The 14766-nt window shown below is 41.3% G+C and overlaps 1 protein-coding gene across 2 annotated transcripts in view; it reads left to right on the top strand.

Moving 5' to 3' along the window:
- The window catches only part of PLPP1 (phospholipid phosphatase 1), a 208083-nt gene that overhangs the window by 185824 nt on the left and 7493 nt on the right, over window positions 1-14766 (top strand). The gene's annotated exons all lie outside the window — the stretch shown is intronic.

Below are 14766 nucleotides of genomic sequence, written 5' to 3'. Positions count from 1 at the left end.
CTGGCACAATCAATTGGTTTGTCCTTTGACAGCACTGGTGTGATCCGGGATGATCCCTATCTACAAGCTGTCTTAAATAGCATGGCACCCACTGAGGCATCCCCATAAGAATCAAGCTGCAAACTTTAAACTATAGCCACTGCAGCAGTGGCAACTAATGTAGTGCCTATAATTCAGTGGCAAATCTATTCTCCGCCTGAGTACAGACATGATGCTGCTGCATTTTGAATCAACCACATGGCTCTTGTAACCTCTCTAAGTAAACGGAGGAAGAACCTTTTAATAGATACCTACTGGGGTCTATAGCAGAATGTGACTTCTGACAGAAGAAGGTAGCAATGCTGGACTTAAAACAGTAAATATTCTGTAGAGAGATGCTGCAGTCCTGAACAGCTTTGCATCCTGATCACATACAAAGGCTGCAGTTGTTTCTTCACCACTGTGTCACATGTGACAGAAAAAAAAAAAGCTTCTCTGTGGTGTAATGCAGAGCAGGAACAAGAAAGTGCTAAATCTCAGCCTTGTTCACTCATTCCATTCTATTCATATGGATAAATGATTAACACCATTATTCCCTTCATATTGGGGGGGGGGGGGGGGGGGGGGGAGAGAAGGACTGGCTTCCTGGTCAGACTATCCAGGAATAGGATTTAGATCTTACTTTGCCCACTTTGCCTCCCAATAGCCACTTAAATTATAATCTTTTTTTTTAAGGAAAGAACTTAGTCTACTTGATGCAATTCACTTAAGCATTTGTTGGAAAGACAGGCTAAGACTAGAAAAACATTTTGATGTGGTATAAAATCTGCACTGATATATGAGAAAACACGTAACTTTGTCAAAGCAGCATGCAACCCGCACAGCTAGATTTCTGTCTGAGGATGTGGCTGCACTTTGAGTCATGTGACATCAAGCACATCCTTAGTCACAGAATAAACCACAGCTGAGCCTCACATAGGGGACACTAGCTTATTAAACAACAAGGAGCAGGATGTCACAGATGGGAAAAGCCTGGAATCTGTCTTTGAGACACTTCTGGGGCAGCCTTCTTTCTTTGTTTCTCATAAATCTCCCTCTGCCAGCCACCAGCTGGCTGTCATTGCTAGGGCATGTGATGGTGGTGGCATGAAGAGATGGAGTGAGGTATACTCTGCTGGTCATCTCTTAGCTCTTTTTTTAATCTGGAATTTTGGGATTCAATTTATGCAGAACTGATTTAGAAAATCCTGGATAGTGAAACAGAAATGTACAGTGTGACATCAGATAAACAGTTTATAAACTAATAGATCTTCAGCTTTCCCTCCATTTCTTCACTACTAAGCATTCTCTGTGCTTCCCATCTGTAGTGTTTTTTTTTTTTTTACTGTTACTGTTTTTGCATTCACTATTTTACTGATACTAAGATGTACAACAAAGATACTTCAGATGGAATAGAAAAGGTAAAGGGTGATCTGGATAGACCTGAGAAATAGTTAAAAGCTCAGCAGGCAAGTTTTAATATATAGAAAACCTGGTCCTGGAGTCACCCCAGCCAGTCAGGATTTCCACAATGAATATTCATGAGAGAGATTTGCATGCACTGCCTTCACTCATGAATATTAATTGTGGATATCTTGAAAACATGACTGGCTGGGGTTGCCTCCAGGACCAGGTTTGGGAACTACTGCTATTAAGTGTGATCATATATTACGAAACAAAAATCCAAGGGACTAGGCAGGGCAGGTTTAACAATAGGCAAAGTAGGTGATTACCTAGAGCAGCAGTAGTTAAACCTGGATGAGAAATCCTGATAGCCACACAATTGAAAGAACCATAAGCACCTACTATTACCTGCAGGGAAGGTGGGTGATAGTCAAATAGAGTATTTTGATATTGTCCCCATTATGTATGTACATATAAAACAAAATTTATCATATTTATTTGCTCACACCTTTTCAGTAGTTGCTCAAGGTGAGTTACATTCAGGTACACTGGGTATTTCTCTGTCCCAGGAGGGCTCACAATCTAAGTTTGTACCTGAGGCAATGGAGGGTTAAGTGACTTGCCCACGATCACAAGGATCAGCAGTGAGATTTGAACTGGCCACTTCTGGATGTCAAGACCGGTGCTCTAACCACTAGGCCACTCCTCCACTCCAATGTAATGCAGATTTTTAAAAAAGGTTCCAGAGGAGATCCGGAAAATTATAGACCGGTGAGTCTGACGTCAGTGCCAAACAAAATGGTAGAGACTATTATAAAGAACAAAATTACAGAGCATATTCAAAAGCATGGATTTAGTGAAGGGAAATCTTGCCTCACAAGTCTATTGCATTTCTTTGAAGGGGTGAACAAACATGTGGATAAAGGTGAGCCGGTTGATATAGTGTATCTGGATTTTCAGAAGGCGTTTGACAAAGTACCTCATGAAAGACTCCAGAGGAAATTGGAGAGTCATGGGATAGAAGGTAGTGTCCTATTGTGGATTAAAAAACTGGTTAAAAGATAGAAAAAAGAGAGTAGGGTTAAATGGTCAGTATTCTCAATGGAGAAGAGTAGTTAGTGGGGTTCCCCAGGGCTCTGTGCTGGGACCGCTGCTTTTTATCATATTTGTAAATGACCTAGAGATGGGAGTAACTAGTGAGGTAATTAAATTTGCTGACGACACAAAGTTATTCAAAGTTGTTAAATAGCGGAACGATTGTGAAAAATTACAAGAGGACCTTACGAGACTGGGAGACTGGGCGTCAAAATGGCAGATGACGTTTAATGTGAGCAAGTGCAAAGTGATGCATGTGGGAAAGAGGAACCTGAATTATGGCTATGTCATGGAAGGTTCCATGTTAGAAGTCACCGACCAAGAAAGGGATCTAGGTGTCGTCGATGATACGTTGAAACCTTCCGCTCAGTGTGCTGCTGTGGCTAAGAAAGCAAATAGAATGTTAGGTATTATTAGGAAAGGAATGGAAAACAAAAATGAGGACGTTATAATGCCCTTGTATCGCTCCATGGTGTGACCGCACCTCAAATATTGTGTTCAGTTCTGTTCGCTGCATCTCAAAAAAGATATAGTGGAATTAGAAAAGGGTGACAAAAACAATAAAGGGGATGGGACGACTTCCCTGTGAGGAAAGGCTAACGCGGCTGGGGCTCTTCAGCTTGGAGAAAAGACGGCTGAGGGGGAGATATGATAGAAGTCTATAAAATAATGAGTGCAGTGGAATGGATAGACGTGAAGCGTGTTTACACTTTCCAAAAATACTAGGACTAGGGGGCATGTGATGAAGCTACAAAGTAGTAAATTTAAAACGAATCGGAGAAAATTTTTCTTCACTCAACGTGTAATTTAAACTCTGGAATTCGTTGCCAGAGAATGTGGTAAAGGTGGTTAGCTTAGCAGAGTTTAAAAAAAAAAAGGTTTGGACAGCTTCCTAAAAGGAAAAGTACATAGACCATTATTAAATTGGACTTGGGGGAAATCCACTATTTCTGGGATAAACAGTATAAAATGTTTTGTACTTTTTGGGGATCTTGCCAGGTATTTGTGACCTGGATTGGCCACTGTTGGAAACAGGATGCTGGGCTTGATGGACCTTTGGTCTGTCCCAGTATGGCAATACTTATGTACTTACATAGATGCTCAAGTATAGGTCACATCCCTACTACCCCCCCCCCCCCCTTTTAATTACTAGGTCTCTGTGATGACTCACATATAGGTTGCCCCAGATCAACCACCTCTTACAGAACTCAATCCTTCAGAGGTTCCCTAATAGTCACTACCCATTGCAGTCATTAATTTTCAAAACTCTGTTAAAAGAAGCTTTACAAATGTTTTAATATACATTTTATTCTTTGGCCTGCTACATTGCTTCTGTTCAATTGTGACAGATCCAGCATGTTCCTCCCTGCTGACTGGGGGAGATGGTGGAGGGGGGGGGGAGGGGAGATGTAGGGAATACTGATAGACACATGTATAGATTGTTGCCCCAGCCCCAATTGTTTGACCTTAAAAATGGTCTAAACTTTTGTGACCTAGATGTAACATTTTAAGTGTGATGGCCCTCTATGAATCTTTAGATAATTGTTCTGGGGTGGTTGATGTTGGGATAATGAGTTTAATTTTCATCTCGGGGTTTGTGTGTATGTGTGCTAGGGACATGGAAGATAGAGGGGAGGGTCACTAGGCTAAAAGTTTGCCTAGGGTGCTTAATACTTTTGCATTAGCCCTGGGAATGGTATACGATAAGATCTGAGATCCTAATGAGCACCAACCAGTAGGGAGTTCTTGGTGAATGTAACTGGTCTCAAATTTGCAGTTACACTGTGAGGAGGTAGTACAGTCAGAGGAATATGTTAGGATGTACAGGAGAGGTATAACCAGAGGGGCTATTTCCTGCAATAATACATGCAGGAAGGGCTGTAAAATTGGGCCCTAGCTGCAGGCATTAGTGCCCAAAATTGCAGAATCAGGTTAGGAAAATTCTATTTTTATTATGGAAAATAGTTTACCTTTATGCAAAGGTGCTACATAATTACCAAATGCTATCAGAAACTTTTCCATAGCTGTTTGGACTGTTGCCACAGAATGTGTCCTGAGCTGCTGCAGGAAACTGGGAGCTGTGGTATAAGCAATGTGGAAAAAAAAGTTAATGTTCTGTGGCAAAATAATGCAGGTCCCGGTTCATAAGTTCTAAGAAGTAAGACTGAGGGATGCGGGTAAGGTGGGGTGTGGCTATTACACATTCGGACAACTCAAGATATTAGCACTATCAGTAAGCAGTTTTCAGCAGAACAGTTATTTTACAACATGATCCCAGAATCTAAATGAAATAAGGTGAGGAGCAACATAAGGAAACATTTCTAGATGGAGGGCAGATCTCGTATGGGTTAAATGCTGAATAGCGATAGCTAGGTTGGCCTCTGTGGTAGGTTAGTGCTGCTTTACAGTCTTCAACAGCTTCCATAGAATATGAAGGCAGATAAAGTGCTAATCATGTTACTTAGTCTTAGACAAACCCCTTTCCTAGTTTGCTGCTTTGAGTTCACCTGTATTTTAGGTTGTGGGTAGGATCAGGTTCCATCTTGCTTGCCCTTCAGCTAACCCTGGCTGAAGCATTTGTTAAATCTGCTTTCCTTTCAAGTAGATGACGCATGCGTTGGATAATTCTAGTTGTTTTGGTTACTATGCCGGTTGCTTTCTCTCTACTTTTAAATTATCTTTGGGAAGATTTAAGATTAAGGAGTGAGCTTCAAGCCTGTGGCTGACTCCTGATTTTATGCTTACAGGAAAAAGTGTTGTCATTTGAACTCCATGGTGCTTTTACTTTTTCCTTCAGTTGATCTACAGCGTTTGGGGAAGTGGTGGCATCAGTACGGATTTGCTGTAGAAGAGACTAGTAGAGCCAGGGCTACTGGAACTTGGCTCAGATTTAGGAGCTAGCCCCATCTGGGTAGCTGGATGTTTGGCCTTATGTGTGTCATTAAAACTTTCACAAGGCACTGTTATTACCTCTGCTGGGGTGGTGGGAGGGAGGGTGTTGGATCTTTTCCAAGTTGAAAGAGAAGACAAAGACTAAGCAAGGTAAACATGAACAGTGTGTGAGTTTTAATCTTTGTGGAGGAGTACCCTAGTGGTTAGTGCAGTGGGCTTTGATCCTTGTGAACTGGGCTCAATTCCCATTGCAGCTCCTTGTGACTCTGGGCAAATCATTTAACCCTCCATTGCCCCAGGTTCAAAATAAGTACCTATATATAATATGTAAACTGCTTTGATTGTAACCACAGAAAGGCAGTATATCAAGTCCTATCCCTTTTCTTTTTCCCAGTCGCACCCCCCTCTATCTCCTTTCTCTTCCTGCTCCATCTCACCTCCCATGTTTCACGCGGTTCCATCATCTTTCATCCACTGTTCTTTTCAGTACAGCTTTCAAAGTCCTACCAAGACTCAGAGCCCTAAGTCCTGGGAAGCTTAAAGAACACAAAAAGGGAGATGATAGGGGAGTCTGTCAGATATTTCAGGGCTTCTAATTAGGGCTGCTATTCTTAGGTGTTGACTGGAAAATATATATCATAATTAGGGGTTCCTTGAGGGTACAATCAGTGTTTACCAATGTTTCTGTACTAGAGCTAATATTGCTTTTTACTTTTCTGGAGGAATCAAATATTTGTATTTGTGTTGGCACAAAAAATGAGTGGAGGACGCAAGACAAGCTAGGGGGAGGGGTGAGAGTATGGAAAATGGTGTTTCCCCAGTCTTTATCGAATAGACACTGCTTTAATTTCTTTTTTTCTTTTGCATCGGGGGGGCTGTTTTATAGGTAGTGATCAGTTAAAACCAAAAATCAGAAGCCTTAACCATAATGCACAGAAAGTAATATTTTCCAAAGAAAAACACTTAAGACAATAGATCATGATTTAAAGTTGAAGGGTGAAAGGCTTGTGGTAAGTGCCTAGCAGAGGTGGTAATAAACTAGAACTGTGCAAAAGAATGCCTGGAACAAAAGACAGAGAATTAGTAGGAGGGGAGGGTGCGTGTCATCTAGCGTTTGTTTAGGCTGTGGAAATGTACATGGCAATCTACACAGAACAGGCTAAAATGGATCCACAACAAAGCGGATTGTATGCTGGTTGACCTACACCAGTTATCTTTGGGGGTCTTTTACTAAGCCATGGTAGCATTTTTAGCGCGCGGTAGAAATCAGCTGGCGGTAAACACAGATGCCTATTATGGGGGTCTCCGTGTTTACTGTCAGCTGATTTCTACCGTGAGCTAAAAACACTACCGCAGCTTAGTAAAAGACCCCCCCCCTTTAAGAGCTGAAGGAAACCATGAGGCTCATCTTTGTAAGTCTAAGGGGTCCTTTTACTAAGCTGCGGTAAAAAGTGGCCTGTATTAGACGCACGCCAGGCCAGTTTTCACCACATCTGCAAAAAAGGGCTTTTTTTTTTTGATGGGAAAAGGGCATGTGGTAAACATGAAACCGATGCATGTCCAAAACTGGCCTGAGCCCTTAACACCACCTGTTGATCTAGCGGTCAGGGTTCACACTACACTCGCGGTAACCAGTCAGCACACGCCAACTGCCAATTACTTCTGGAAACAATGCCCCTGGGAGGAAATAAATAAATCAGGCATTATGGGTGCACGCCAAATCTAAAATTACCCCTGGGGGGGGGGGGGGGGTGCGGTAGTCTCGTTTATGCACATGCTACACATCGCACCTTTGTAAAAGGGCCCCTGTATGCTTTGAAAATACACCTCTACGTAACTTTGTAAGTCTATTTGCTTTAAAAATGAGCACCCATACTGTTTAATAGGCTTCGGTATATTCTTCAGTATACAGGGGTTGTGGTGGCAGGTTGCCTACCATGCATGAGACACTTTGGCTATATTCCCTAGCTAATGCCAGAAAGGGTACGAAGTGGCCTAGTAGAGCAGATATTGCTCACAACTTTTCAAGCTGCTTAATCAGGATAGATAAGGGCAAGAGGGTTAAGGAAAGGGATTAGGATTTAGCGCACAACATTTTCAGTTGTAGTTCAAGATGAGTTACATTCAGATATAGTCTTTTTCCCAGGCGGACTTAACCTTCCATCGAATCAGGTACAAACAAACTAAGAGGCATATTTTCAAAGCACTTTGAGAGGCTAAGTTCCATAGGTTTCTATGGAACTTTGGGAGGCTAAGTGCTTTGAAAATATGCCTCTTAGGGTCCCTTTTATCAAACAGTAGCAAAAACTGGCATTAGGATACCCTTATGTGGGTCATTCATGCACGCTAAGGTCATTTTTACCACTAGGGTAAAATGGCCAAAATTCCTACTTCTGGTATTAATGGCCATGTGCTAATTTTATCAGTGCGTGACCATTAAAATAAATTAGGACAAGCCCTTACTGCTATCCATTATGTAGGCAGTAAGGCCTCATGTGCTAATTGGTTAGTGCACAGCAATGTAGAACATGCCCATTCTCTCCCCCAACACCAAAAAAATAAATCGGATTTTTTTTAGCACATGGGTAGTGCACACAAATAGCAAAATTATTTTGGCATACCTCAGCACACCCCGCGGTAAGCCATTTTTTTCTGCAATAAGCACACATCAGTGCACCACAACTTCGTAAAAGGGCCCCTAAGTGTCTCGCCCAAGGCCACAAGGAGCTGCAGTAGGGCTTGAAGTAGATTACCCTGGTTCTTAATCCACTGCAGCAGTGGCGTTCCTAGGGGGGGGGGGGCTGACACCTGGGGCGGATCGCCGATGCGCCCCGCCCCCCCGGGTGCAGTGCCTCCCCCCCTGGTGCAGCGCAACCACACCCCCCCCCGGCGAAAGGACACCCCCCCACCCCGGCGAAAGAACCCCCCCCCCCCCGGGTGCACGCCGCTGGGGGGGTGCCGCGCGCTGGTCAGCTTTGTTCGTTTCCATGCTCCCTCTGTCCCGGAGCTAGGAACTGTAACCAGACCCTGATGCATAAAAATTTGTCCACTACTTTTGCTGCTTTGATGACCTAAAGCAGTGGACTGAGATTTGATTGGTAATAGCGGGATAGAAAACCAATTTACCGTTAAATCGCGGGAGGATTGTGAAAAATTACAAGCGGACCTTACGAGACTGGGAGTCTAAATGGCAGATGACGTTTAATGTGAGCAAGTGCAAAGTGATGCATGTGGGAAAGAGGAACCCGAATTATAGCTACATCATGCAAGGTTCCACGTTAGGAGTCACCGACCAAGAAAGGGATCTAGGTGTCGTCGTTGATGATACGTTGAAACCTTCTGCTCAGTGTGCTGCTGCGGCTAAGAAAGCAAATAGAATGTTAGGTATTATTAGGAAAGGAATGGAAAACAAAAATGAGGATGTTATAATGCCTTTGTATCGCTCCATGGTGCGACCGCACCTCAAATATTGTGTTCAATTCTGGTCGCCACATCTCAAAAAAGATAATAGTGGAATTTGAAAAAGTGCAGAGAAGGGCGACGAAAATGATAAAGGGGATGGGATGACTTCCCTATGAGGAAAGGCTAAAGTGGCTAGGGCTCTTCAATTTGGAGAAAAGGCAGCTGAGGGGAGATATGATAGAGGTCTATAAAATAATGAGTGGAGTTGAACGGGTAGATATGAAGCGTCTGTTCACGTTTTCCAAAAATACTAGGACAAGGGGGCATGTGATGAAGCTACAATATAGTAAATTTAAAACGAATCGGAGAAAATCTTTCTTCACTCAATGTGTAATTAAACTCTGGAATTCGTTGCCAGAGAATGTGGTAAAGGCGGTTAGCTTAGCGGAGTTTAAAAAAGGTTTGGCCGGCTTCTTAAAGGAAGAGTCCATAGATCATTATTAAATGGACTTGGGGCAAATCCACTATTTCTGGGATAAGCAGTATAAAATGTTTTGCACATTTTTGGGATCTTGCTGGGAATTTGTGCCCTGGATTGGTCACTGTTGGAAACAGGATGCTGGGCTCGATGGACCTTTGGTCTTTCCCAGTATGGCAATACTTATGTATTACCATTGATTGTATTGCTTTTATTTTTGTTATTGTGATTTAGTAGCTAGTTCTTTTGGTACAGAATTCTTACAAATTTGTATTCATATACAATGATAAGTTATTATAGCTTTGACTTCAGCTTGGGAACGGCTTTTAACATATTCTAAATACCAGTGTAAATCATTATGAAGCTTAAAATCAGGATCTTTTGGGATATATTCAAGGACACTCAAACAAGGAAGAAATTTTTATTATTGTGGCTAGGGCTTTGGCAAGCGGCAGTTCTGCTTTTCTTCAAATTTCTTGTAAATGTGTAGTAAAATATTGTTTGTTTTTTAAAGAATGTCTGAGCGCTGCAATAAATGAATTCTCTGGTTGTTTTTGTGCCCTGGACAGATTGAATTATCAACATTCATTTAGGGGACAGAAATATAGTTAAAAGTAATGGCTGCAGAGCAGAATGTTTGCTAAGCCTCTGACCTGAGACAGTGGGAGCTTCCTTTTGGCATCTTATAAACCTGACCATGCTGCTGCTATGCTCTCTGTATACTTTTTAGCTGAGAAGTACCTGAAGGTTTGGCTTGAATTACTGTAATCTCAGATCATCTCTCTGCCTCTGCTGGATTCATATAATCCTCTAGACTGCCTGACACCGAGCAAGTCAGTCTAAAGAAAACCTGCATTATTATGCCTTAAAAAGCTGTCATTGGTTACTCCTTGGCTTCAGATTTTGAGTGCTTAGGGTTGCTGCCGCTGCCATATAAGATCAAATGAACTTGCCATTCTGGCTGGCTGAATTGCCATGTCTGCATCATACCGAGAGACTAAATTTTTCTCCTGTTACATTTTTTGTTAAATTTATGAAATCATTCATTCAGCTGCTCTAATTTGAAGGAGACCTGGAACCTTGAAACTATGTGTACTTTTTCTGAACTGCCCTGGCAAAATACAAACACTTTCTGGTAGCATGTTGTCTCCTGCAACACCCAAGCGGCTGCCCCTTGCCATTGAATGCAGAGGATTAGTAAAAGCTTTAGCAGTCAAAAATAACTTGGGTCTGCCACCATGCCAGATGGCTTATGAGAACTGATGGTCACAATTTATGCAGTCTGGCCTCTGAATAAAGGAGCTCATCAGTAACAAACAGGAGCTGTAATGTTTTGGAACCGTGTCCACATTAACAGATGCTGTTTTCTGGAGGGTGGGAGGAAAGGAGCATTTGTATTCAGCACTTTATATTTGAGAGAGACCTGGGTTTGATTCCTCAGACTGGCTGTGTAGAGTCTGTTACTGCACATTAGTAGTGGTTATGGTCCGGGAGGAACCACAGGCCCTTGAGCTGTAGGTGGAGAGACATATTTATGAAAAATAAAAGGGGTGTTGGAGGTGAGCAGGAATCCTCTGAATAGTTACAGATAAAGAAGGTTCAAGGAACTGTCAAGCTAGAGAGCTGAAAATAGGGTAATGCCCGTGCCCCCCTCCCCCCCCCCCAAAAAAAAAACAATTGGCGCAAGAGATGGTGGCAGGGATAGTAATTTATTTTTTTCTTTTAAAAATAAAAGCACAATAATACCCAGTTAGGTGCTATCCACAGCATTTGCCTTTACCTTCAATTCTAGGTCCATTAGGGAAACCAATACAGTTTAAAAGCAATACTGACTCCTTCTGAATTGGAACATGATTATTATTTACTATACCGCTTTTCTTGCAGGCAAAACAGTGGTTTACAATAAAAAAACAGGAAATAAAAAGTAGAAAAAAAAAACTCCATTAGCCAATAGGAAAGAGCAAATTCCCAGTCCCAAGCAAACACTAAAATCTTAAGTAATAAAAACAGTCATCACAACTGATTATATAACACAGGCAGTAGATAAGCAAATTAGCTTCTTCCTCTCTGTAAATATATTATTTACGTATAGTATGATTAGGGCCCAGCAGTAGTAGCTGACTGTCGTGTCTCCTGCATTTACACTGGTGGCTGTAAAGGGTCATATGATGAATTGCTATATTAATGCTGTTCATAAAGCTACAGGATTGTGACATGCACAGCCATGTGAGAGTCAGCACGAGGTAGGGGAAGAGATGAGTGTTTTGAGTGTAGCTGGGAATGAAAACAGCAATGGAGTCAGGCTCAATGGCACCAGGCTGGGGAAAAATAAGTCACAGGGGAATTTTCCATGGGTGACATCTTAAATTTATCACACAGCATTCATGTAGAATCTTATATCAGGAATAAGCTCCTTCTTGCACTGAGAGAAAATCTTAATTTGCATTTACGAAATAACTTAAGCATTCTTCAAGCAGTATTGCTTTAATTGACAGTAGGTTATTATATTGGGAAATTTTAATATTTTGTAACTTATTTTATTACGATTAATCAGTGGCCTGTTTTAACTATATTCTCATGTACTGCAAATAGTGGATATTAAGTTAATAAATCAAATCAAAGGAGGACAATTGTGATATGCAAATCTATATAGATTTTGTCTAGCCTCTAGCACAGAAGCAGCAGAAAGTGAAGTGAAAATCCTAGTTGGCTGCTGCCTCAGAAACAACCCTTGTGTGGCATCCCAAAATCACATCACAGCTAATTAAATAAGACAAATTTTGGAGACCTTTGGGGAAAAAAAATAAAACGGAAAAGGAATGGAGGAATAGTCTATAGCAGTGTTTCCCAACTTCTTAAAGCCAAGTACCCCCCCCTCCCCCCAAATCAAACAAATGTTAACAGAGTATCCCTGATCGCTATAACACATATAGGTAATTGGAAATGGCATGTAGACATGATCTGTTAGATTTCATTCTCACCTAAATTGTCAGGCCCCTCAACAGTAGTTCTTACAAACTGAGTAAAATGGAACAATGAGAGTTAGATGGGGTCTATTTATAAAAACATGAGAAAAAAAAAGTTCCACACAAAACTGGAGAACTTGCCCATAGTGATTGGGCAGATTCCTTGTTACATTTTCCTAGAGAATAAAAGCTGAAACTTGATTGGTCACTATGGGCAACTTCTCCACTTTTGTTTTTTCTTAATAACTCCAGTGAACAAGGCACCTTTCTATACACATACCAAAAGAAAACTACAAATAAATAGCACATAGTATAATAATTTTTTTAAATATTTTGCTCAGTAGTAGCTCAAGGTGAGTTACATTTCAGGTACACTGGGTATTTCTAGTAGTGACACAGAATTGTCTTCAGAATATACAAGGAATGCAACCACAACCACGTAAACTCAAAGTGTGGCCTGTTGCCTCTTTCAGCATTCTGTGCTTAGAAAAGCAGCAGTTAGCATGATTTGTTATATTTCATGCTTTTGACTGGTAATTTTTCTAATTATGTTGGTCCCAGTCTCTGGTTTATGCTTTCCTCTGACTTATTACTCTCTTGCCAGGATCTCCTTACCCATTGGACATTTCTTCTCTGTCCATGTCTGTCATCCATCTTTCCTTCTTTCCCTTTCCCTGTTCCTAACATCTCCCCTGAAGAGGTGATGACATCTTTAAAGTTCAAATAAGCACATTTTAGAAAATCACATGTATACCCGAGTTTGATTTGTCCCTGCCTTTTACATATCATGTAAAATTAATTTATCTTCTTGGGCAGACTGGATGGACCGTTCAGGTCTTTATCTGCCATCATTTACTATGTTACTGTAGAGCACCTCTGATTCTGATATGTCTCTTAGCCGGAGATTATTTCTCCTGGATCCATTTTCAAGGTCTTCATTTTGCCAAAGTTTATTCACTACTTTTCCTTAGTTCCATGACTTTTGCCTGCAGTATCAGTATCTTTCATACTGCTCTACTTTATTTTCCACCTCCTCAATACCTCACCCTATTTGTTATTGCAGACTGCATATCTGCCAACCATTCCGAGCTCCAAGATCAATTTTAATCTCACGGAGCTTAAACAGACCTAAAGGGTCTTCATCAAAGGCCAAAAAACCTAATAATACCACAGGTTTAAACTTTCTACAATATCTGTGGTCAAAAATTATAGAGCGTCTTGCATATTTATCTTAGTTATACTATGGGTATAGACCATATACGATCTCCATTATACACTATTACACTTATCTTTTTAAAAGTGCTGCATAATGGATTATGCTGCTCATTCAGGTATTGCGCTGTGTAGTCCTTCACTTCCCGCTCCGAGCCGACGATGGCCAGCGTTTCGCTGCTTCTTCAGGGTCTCGGGCCAAAAATGGGACACACGCACAGCTCTCCAGGGCAAATCTGGAGAGCTGTGCGTGTGTCCCATTCTGTTCAACAGAGAGATGTAACTTCTTAGGCTGTTGATTTTGTGGAAAGATCGTCAGTTTGCAATCTTTGACAATAATTTGTTATTCTGCCAATAAAGATCTTCTTTAAATATTAAAAAAGTGTAAGTATAGTATACTTTAAAACAACATAGTAACAAGACTATAATACTCTCAATGTCAATATAATAGACTGAAATTGGAAAAAGCTGCAGATTGGAAACAGACAGACGAGATGAATAAGACAAAGAAAATTGGGATAATAGATGGGGGTGGTTACACTGAGGGTAAACTGTATGTGCAGTCGAGTAAGGTACAGGCAGCTGCTCTCAAGAGGGTGTGTGGCAAGCTAGTCCTGTTACCATGTATGGAGTGGAAGGAGAAACCCATAACCCCAGCGAGAGTTTAGCTGCAGGCAGAGGAAATATATTCTGGTCTGATCAGCTGCAAGCCATTCCTTTTCTGAAGCATCTGTGAGGTACTGCAACTGTTGCCAGGAGCAGGCTCTTAAAGAACTAGTTTTCTAGCAAGCTTCTGACACTCAATATTCCTACAGAGAGCAAATGTGCCATTATTAGACAACAAATGATACTATTCCCTATTTATATGAAATTCCAGTGCAGTAAGCCATGATCTGCATAGTTTCAGAATGCTTTAAGTACCCGGCCGTTTTCATGTACTTGCCACTACAGTTATAATACCACAGACTAACAGTACTTGGCATAATTGCTTTGTGGGTTATAGTTACATTCTGCTGGTTCAAATAGCAGTGTGATGTCACATTTTCCATCAAACTATTGTGTTGCTTTCTCCATGGGAGACCACAGTGAAAAAAAAACTAAACATAATACCACCCATGAAAAGGTTGTATATAAGTCACAGCATTATATGCAGAAAATCCTTCCCGATACCTTATTCCTAGTGGCTAGTATGGGCTGGCACACACAGAAGTTGCTTTGTCCCCGTCTCTTTTAATAGTTTTTCCATTTACAGGGTCAAAAATGTTCATGGCTTATGCATCATATTCTTAAATAGGAAAG

The sequence above is a fragment of the Microcaecilia unicolor genome, chromosome 2 (assembly GCF_901765095.1).
Source record: "Microcaecilia unicolor chromosome 2, aMicUni1.1, whole genome shotgun sequence".
Classification (NCBI taxonomy): domain Eukaryota; kingdom Metazoa; phylum Chordata; class Amphibia; order Gymnophiona; family Siphonopidae; genus Microcaecilia; species Microcaecilia unicolor.
The sequence above is the reverse complement of the archived record's forward strand: the minus strand, read 5'-3'. Positions and strand labels throughout refer to the sequence as shown.